Here is an 8,656-nt window from a genome sequence, read left to right on the forward strand (position 1 = left end):
TCACAGGAAGTAGCTCTGAAGCCAGGAGGAGGACGGTGGAAAAGCCAGCTGGGAACCGGAGGTCAGCATACGCTTCCCACTATAGACCCTGCCCCACAGAGTCCACGGCGAGTGCTCCAGGGTTGGCTGCTGTAGCAACACTGAGACTGGTGTTGCCAGCAGTGCTGGCTCCGTGCAGAGAGGCTCCACAGGAAAGCTTCTGTCTCCCATCAGCTCACCTCCTGCCCAAACTTTGTATCTAATGTCTGCAGCTTTGCAGGCTTTTCCAGGGAAGAGGCATCTTGCCCATCTCTCCAGACCAGTTTACCCTACTCCAACCCCCACCCCCGCCATGGCGGTGCTGAGTCCAGTCAACAGTGGCCAGGCCCTGAGGTCGGCCATGTCTTTCTAGAGGGATGATGGCATCTCTAAGGGCAGGGATACGATCTCGGTGAGAAGCTTGGAGCTGAATGTCCAGTTGATGCTTGGTAGGGCCTCAGCTCTGCCCCTTAAGCCCCTCAACCCTGCTTTCACTCTCATGGCCTACAGACTCAGGGAGCCAATCCAGGTGGGATTTCTCAGAAGGCCTGCCTGAGGCTCAGCTTGCATGAGCTTGCTAACAGCCATCCAATTTCTAGAGTAAGCCTAGGACCTAGTTTTAGCCAGCGGCCCATCAAGGAAGCTCCTTCCAGTCATAGCTTGCTGTTCCTCTCCTCGTAGAAGCCAACTATTGATGAAACAGTCATGGGTACAAAGGGAAGGGTGGCTTCATGTAGTACCACAAACATGAAAAGGGGTATCTCTGCCTGCTGCCTCAGGGAAGGCTCCTGCCGCACACAGTACAGCCTTTAGATTTGTAGATTCTTTCATGGATGGGTTCTAGAGACCCACTCAGCCATGCCCACAAATATTCCTGTTCATTTACAACCCAGGTAGCAAGGCCAGTTCCTCTCTTCAGGACGATCTGTGAATGCTACAGAAGCCATGTGTCTATTGTGGGGCAGGAGGTGTGGGCTGAAACCACATGGCCGTAGAGGGAAACCCTGACAAGACCGACTGCTGCCTCCTGGGTGGTGGCTAGGGCTGCAGCTGGCCCTGCGCCTTTCATCCCCAGATGCCTGGGCTTCCGTCCTCACATGGTGTCCAGAAGGTTCCAAGGGCTGCCCTTGCTCCATGCTGCCGGTGGCAGTGTTGACAGCAGGGGGCTGTGCTGCTCAGAACTCTTGAAGCTTGTGGATTTCGGTTTTCACCACACCCGTCCCTGCCCTCAAAGTCCTGAGCATCCTTTCAAGGGGTGTTTATTAACTGAGAATGGGAAAGAGGGTAGTCTGTGGGTGGGGGAAGGGCAATGAGGGTTTAGAAAGCAGGGACTACTTTTTACAAAAGGAGCCCTCTCTGGTGGCTCCTGGTGGGCACATTTGGGCTACTGTGTGTCTGTCAGGGTGATTGGTGGTTGGCATCTGGCTGCTTGGAGAAATAGCTTCTTTCCTGGTCACAATGAAAATCACATGCCTGTAAAGCTCCCTGTGCCCATGAAGGGCGCTGTTTCCAGTGTTCACAGAGGTCACATGCTTCTACAGACCCGGTAACTATTGCTGGGGTCACCTGTACCGGGACAGACTTCGAGTGTGAAGAAGGGCTCAGAAGATGCACAACCTTACCAGTCAAAATTAAGTTTTAAAACTCAGGTGTCCACTGCCAGAGTAGCGTCCTCCCAAGAGACCCACCTGACTGGTCTCTGCAGATACTCCCTGAGGTCCCAGCTGCTTCTGAACCAGCTAGTCCATTCCCTGCTGCATATTCCTTCAGAAGACAGAGCCGAAGGCAAGTAGTTCAGCCCCTTCCTGAATGGAAAGCCAGGACTAGATTAGGCCAAACCCCAATGGGCTCTGGGATCAGTCAAATCTCCACTTTGGGATCTCAGTGGTTCCTTCCCCTATGTGTCCTGGGGAGAAGGGACAAAAGAGGGTCAGCCTCCATCCCTCCTGCATTCTCACAAGTTACCCTGAACACACACACACACACACACACACACACACACAGAGAGAGAGAGAGAGAGAGAGAGAGAGAGAGAGAGAGAGAGCATTCTGTGGAGGGACTGGAGAAGCCTATGACCTACCCTAGTAGTGATTCTGATGCTGCGACCTGAATCAGAACCTTACACAGTCTGGCAACCATAGACATGGGGTACTGTAGCCCAGGTGACCTCAGCCGCCCCCATAATGACCCCTACAAGCTGTTCCTTGTTGTGTCCCTTAGCGCCTTCCCTCTACTCCTTATTCACACCCAGGACCAGGAGCAAAATGCCGGGAGAGACCAAAGTTAATGCATGAACGAGCACATGGATGGAAATGAGTGCATGGTCCTCTCTCCGTCCTCTAATCCCCTTCCCGTCAGCATCCCAGGGCCTGGCTAGGGGGCAGAGCCCAGGTGTTTTTCATTAAGAGTTTTATTGCAGATTCTCAGGCTCCAGCCTAGGAAGGCTGAGAGAGGGCCTAATCCTGTGCCCCACCCCCAAGCTGAGCCCCCACACAGCAGGAGTTAGGTTACCAAGCAGAAGTCTGTCCTCTTTCTGCCTTGCACCCCCTTGATAGGTCATCCAAGTCCTGTCTTTATTACTACAGCAGCCAGACCAGAACATCCCTTTAAGAAACAAAGCTAACGATCCCTTGCCCTCATTTAAAATTCACTGGAGACTGCCACTCTTCCCTCCTGGTTTCTTGTTTTTAAATACAGCCTCTGATTCATGGCTCTTGTCCATTCCCGTGGTGTAAATAGTACCGCCACTGTGGTCAAGCTTCAAACCACCGATATAAGTCTCTGAACACAATCGGCTCTCCTAAGTCAACAGGAGCTCAGCATCATTCTCTCTCTGCACCTCCTTTCCTGACCCCTGGTACCCCTCCAACTCCATCCTCCACCACTTCCGTACCCCCGATACAAACTCAGTGCACTGAATGTCTCCTAAGTGTTACTAGCACTTGCCTAGAGCACCCTGTGCCCTGCCTGGCTAACTTCTTCAAGAACTTGGGATTCAGTGCCTGTTCCTGTAGTGAGACTTCTCTCACCCCATGCCGCATGCTCACAAGCTCTACCTACAACACTGCCTTTGAACCGCTCTGTGGTTGATAATGCATGGGGGTCCTTGCCGTGGGACGATGGGCTCCTTTTCTGTTCACCATGGGTCTTGGGCCCTGACCTTGAAGAGCCCACTGATTGTAGAGAAAGTGAGCTGCGGACACAGCTCTAGGAGAAGATCTCCCTTTGAACCCAGGACCATCTCCTAGGCTTCCTTATGGAAGCTTGAACCAACTTTTTGGCTAGCATCGTCAGAGCTTGTGCTGTCCATAGTCCCCTTACCGGGAGGACGTGGCCACCAGGCTCTGGTGTGAACTATGCCACTGGTATAGAGGCACAGAGATGCCAGAGGTGAGGAAGAAATGAGCTTCCATCTTCCTCCTGGCTGTTTGGTTCATGCGGGGCTCATCACCATCACGGACCGATGCAACTTACAGGCCCTTCTCCAGACCACCCTTTCCCGGGCTTTGGGGGTTGGGTTAGTAGCCTGAGGTTAGGCAGGGCAGCTGAAGCTGGAAGAGTCCCTCCACCTGTCCAGGTAGCCTCTGTCACCAGAGTGGGTAATCGCTATCATTTATGGAAGGCTTGCAGAGAGCCCCCAGTCAACTGCTCAGCAGATACAAACATTACCTTAATTTATACCTGAGGCCTAATGATGAGCTGAGTGCTGTCTGCCCCATTTCCCAGACAAGGAAATTGAGGTTCCGAAGAGTTTACAGTCAGGCAGCAAGTGGAACGGGGTTTAAGGCCAAACCCTGCTTCGGAATTACACATTTCCCCTAACATCGAGGGCGGGTGTGTCTAAGGTCAGTGGTTTCTAGGCATGTAAGTAATACTAGCTCTCACTCGGAGAGATCTAGATCCCGGTGGGTAGCAATTATCAGGAAAGTCCATTTGCCTGTCTTTTTTCACAGTTTCAGCGGAACCTGAAGAAAGGTACGCACATCCTTGGGTTTCCCATAAGGCAGTGGACTCTGCTCTAGGTCCTTTGCTAGTGCGGCAGAACTTACCTAGACACCCGGGTCTGCGATCTAGGCTGCTGTCTGGCACAGGTAAGGACGGGGATTGTAAAAGCAAGGCTGATAAAGTCACCTGCAGGCACGGCTTTGCCCAGAATTCCCTCTTCCATCCCCACTGTGGGCAGCCTTGTGCAAAATTTCCCCTTTCCACGAACACTTCCTTTTCCTCATCTGTAGGGTGAGAGTTAGAGCATCACTCCAGCAACCCTAGAGTGTCTGGGAGACCATGAGAGACTGTGATGGTTGTGACAGCTGAGCACTGTAGGCAGAAGCCCTGCTTGGAGTGGGGTGAGCCTGGGTCACCAGCGTCATAGTGAACTATCGCTACAAGGCACATCCCAGGAATACCCAAGCTCTCCTCTGAGAAGCAGTGACCAGGCTAGTGGTCAAAGCAATGAAGAGTTTCCAGCTTCCTCAAACTGGAAGGACCTTGTCAGTTGTACCAAAAAACTAATGGGTTCAGGGGAGTGGCAGACCTGCCACTGAAGAGAGAGACGCCGAATAACCGACAAGCATTTAAGATAGCCCTGGGAACCTGAGGGCACAGGCCAGGAGCTAATGAAGTCCCCCTCCTCCAGAATAGAACATACCCACAGGCCACATGCCTATTTTGGGTGGCTAGGCTGGACCTACACGGGCGGTCCAGGCTGCTTCTGCATTAGGAACCAAGGGGCCCAGTGTAGGCTCTGTCCCTTATCCCTTAAGCAGCAGGGAGCATCAAGCATGAAGGAGGATGCTAGAATCTTCATCATCAGTTCCAGGCCTGGCTGCCGGTAGACATGATCACCACATCTTGGAAGAGTCCCAGAAGATGTACCACACTCTCCAGCTGGTGGGGAGCTGAGGTGCAGATGGGGAATTGAGGGGAGCATAGTGGGGTAGATAGTCACCCCGGGGCTCTTAACACCTTTCCAGCCTTGAGCTGTCACTGGTACAATCACAACACACATCATTGACTGAGACCAAGTACCACCAATAGGGAGCCTCAGCCCTGTGGCATTCTGGGAGATAGTTCACTTGCCTGAAAAAGGATTGAAGCCGGATTTTGAGCTTATGCGACCAGTTCAGGAACCTTGCCTGAACCCCCATCTTGTCTTCCTCTGTGGACTCTAAAGAAGTGACCATATCCCCTTCACGACACCTCCAGTTGCACAGGTTTGGACTTGAAACTCACTCTTGCCTGTCCACTGGGTGTGCAGATTTCAATACATCCGTGCAGGCAGGCAGACAGGCAGACAGGCAGACAGGAAGGCAGACAGGCAGACAGACAGGAAGACAGGCAGGCAGACAGACAGACAGACAGGAAGACAGGCAGGCAGACAGACAGGAAGGCAGGCAGACAGACAGACAGGAAGGAAGACAGGCAGGAAGACAGACAGGAAGGCAGGCAGGCAGGCAGACAGACAGGAAGGCAGGCAGGCAGACAGACAGACAGGAAGGCAGACAGGAAGACAGGCAGGAAGACAGACAGGCAGGTAGGCAGGAGGAAGAAGTCAGGAAAGAAGATAGGCAGGCAGATGGGCAGAAGTTCCCCTTAGTGGATTCTCAAGGATGACTTTTTGCCCTCTAGAGTGGACCCTGCTTCTGGATCAGGATTTGCTCTTAGATATAAGTATTTTGACTGCATAACACTATGCAGACATAACTATCCAGACTGGGCAACACTGTGCAGCCACAAAGGTAACAAGGTCCTAAGATCTCCAACTGGGATAAACCCAGTGCTGTCTCCTGGGGAGGTTAGACTCAGATGACTCGTGCTAACGGATTTCACCCACAGACTATCTGGAAACCTATGTCAAAACTATGAGGAGAGAAAGATCTGAGAACTGATTGACCATTAGGAGCATGGAGAAGTGTGGGGAGCAGAGTAAATCTACATCAAACCATAGGGTAGAGACACAAAGTGTGCACATTTGTAAAAAAAAAAATACACAGTAGGGGCAAGTCTACTGTTCATAAAATATATGTTTATGTATATGTTTATTTTATTGAGATGGGGTTTCAGTACAAAGATCAGGCTGGCCTCAAACACAGAGGTCTGTGCCTCTGCCTCTGAATGCTGGGACTAAAGACATGAGCCACTATTAATACGCTTTATATGGTTTTAAAAGGGAAACTTTTACAGCTCCTTTCTGTCTTTTTTTTCTTGGCAATGCTTAGGGTCTCATACATAAAGTAAGCACTCTACCACTGAGCTACAGGCCAAGCCCTGCTTCTCCCCTTCATCTGCCCTAACTTGTAAATACAAAGTATAAAAGAAATTTAACCAAAACCAAGAGGGAATTTTAAATATATTAAATTTTAAAAAAAGAATTTCCCATTGTGGAGTATTTTTTAAGTATTTCCTTTAGGTCAAGTCCTAGAGTCTACATGGAAAAGAACTGAAGCCAGAAGCCCAGTTAACCCCCCTCACCAACTAGGGCCCTAAGACCCTGTACACCACACACCTCTGTACTCAGCTCAGCGGGGCACTTGTTCCCTTTGGGGGATTTAATGGCTCAACTCCAAGAAGACATATGTGGGTCAGTGTATTACTATGTGCTGAAATCCTGGAATTTCTGGGTTGTTGACATGGCTTAGGGGATCATAGTATTTAAAGTAGGGAACTGCCCCCTTTCTTGTTGCCCTGTCCCCTGTCATTCCCCACACAGCCAGAGAAGGAGAGACGTGGCACAGATGATCAAGCATGTGGATAACTAGTTGGGTAGTTCACACAGAGGACCATGTCCAGCTTTGTCACTCACTGGATTTGCCAGGGTAGTAGGCAACAGAACCGAAGGAACCCTGGACTTACGCCAAAACCACTCAACCCACTGACAGGTCCTTCTTGACAGGTTTCACAAGCCATTCACAGATCCTTCTCTGTGGTCTTCATATCCTGAATCTCCAAGCCCCCTAATACTGAAACAGTGGTGATGTAGGAGGGTCATCTGTCTATGTGTTATTTTCATTGGTTAATAAAGAAACTGCCTTGGCCCTTTGATAGGACAGAAAATTAGGTAGGCAGAGTAAACAGAACAGGATGCTGGGTAGAAGGCAGTGAGACAGATGCTATAGCTCTCGTCTCCAAGATGGACTCAGGTTAAGATCCTTCCCGTTAAGCCACCACCTTGTGGTGCTACACAGATTATTAGAAATGGGTTAATCAAGATATGAAAATTAGCCAGTAAGAGGCTATAACTTATGGGCCAGGTAGTGTTTAAAAGAATACAGTTTCCGTGTAATTATTTTAGGCAAAGCTAGCTGGTAGCCAGGAGCTGAGCAGTGGGAAGCGGCCCGCTGCTCCTTCTACAATAGTGGGACTTCCTGAAGACTCGTGCTAATCCCTCCAGTATCTTAGTGTTTGAGAACCCAGGATCCAAGGGGAAGAAAGGGGCTGGTGAGGAAAGTGAACTCCAAATCTGAAAAGTTAGATTTCCTGAATGTGTGGGGTAGGGGGGAGGTGGGGAGAATAGCAAAAAGAAACACAAAGACTGCAGCAATAGCTCAGTGGGCAAAGACTTGCCTTGCAAGCTTGAGGACCCGAGTGGATTCTCAGTATACAGCCTTCTACAGTCCCAGATGGCAGGACACAGGCTAGAGATTGTTGGAGCAAGCTGGCTAGCTACACTAGACAAATCAGTGAGTTCTTGGTTCAAGTGAGAGACCCTGAGTCAAAATGCAAGTTGGAATACACACACACACACACGCACATCTTGCATTTTATGTATGGGTATATATGTAAGTATGTATGTCTATATACACCTCTGGCCTCCACATACATGTACACAGATACCTATGCACACATCTAGACTCACACACATTTGAGTATTCATATATAATGTATGCACACAATACCACACTTGAACGTGTGCACACACGCACAGAAACATGAATCGTAAAAAAGTGTGGCAAGATTCCTCACTTCATCATCAACTTAAAAAAATTTGAATGAAAAGACTCGTGATGCCATCTCCACCCCACACAAAAGCAGATGGGCCCATTTGATAAGGTGTGGTGCTGAACCTGAGACTCTAGCTGCAGTCTGGGCGCAGAGACAGCTGTTTCAGAAGACAGGTGTGAAGAACACCCCCTTCCACCCATCTGGGACCCCTGGCTGGAAGGACTCCTCAAGTGTGTGAGGTTGTGGTAGTTCAGGAAGCTGTGTGCGGTACTGCCCAAGGAGAGCAGCCTCAGCCTGCTAACCTGGTATCTGCCAGGAGAAAGAATCGGGATGGCGTCAGTCTATCTGCATCACGGAGGGTACTCCACAGTCATTACGAGAACAGGGCGGAGCCCTCCGCAGGTGCTGACATGCTAAAGGAAACCACACAGATCTCCCGTGTAGAGAGCTGGCCGTTTTGTGCAAGTTTTAAAAGCATAGGCTTACCCTCGCAGGAACATGCATGGAAAGAACACTCTGGAAATGTACCCTGAAACTCCATTAAAGGAAGTTGCCTTTGGCCTGAGCCACAGGTGGGGAGGCAGAGTTCGCTTGCTATTTGTTCTTTCTCGCTCTGTTTGGACTTCTGGTCACATGCCCACAAGTATTTTTAACTTTTCAAATGTCATCATGAAGTATCTAGATGGTAGGACTGAGA

Source organism: Microtus oregoni, unplaced genomic scaffold (genome assembly GCF_018167655.1).
Source record: "Microtus oregoni isolate MIOR12 unplaced genomic scaffold, Mior012 000058F_ref0000040, whole genome shotgun sequence".
Classification (NCBI taxonomy): domain Eukaryota; kingdom Metazoa; phylum Chordata; class Mammalia; order Rodentia; family Cricetidae; genus Microtus; species Microtus oregoni.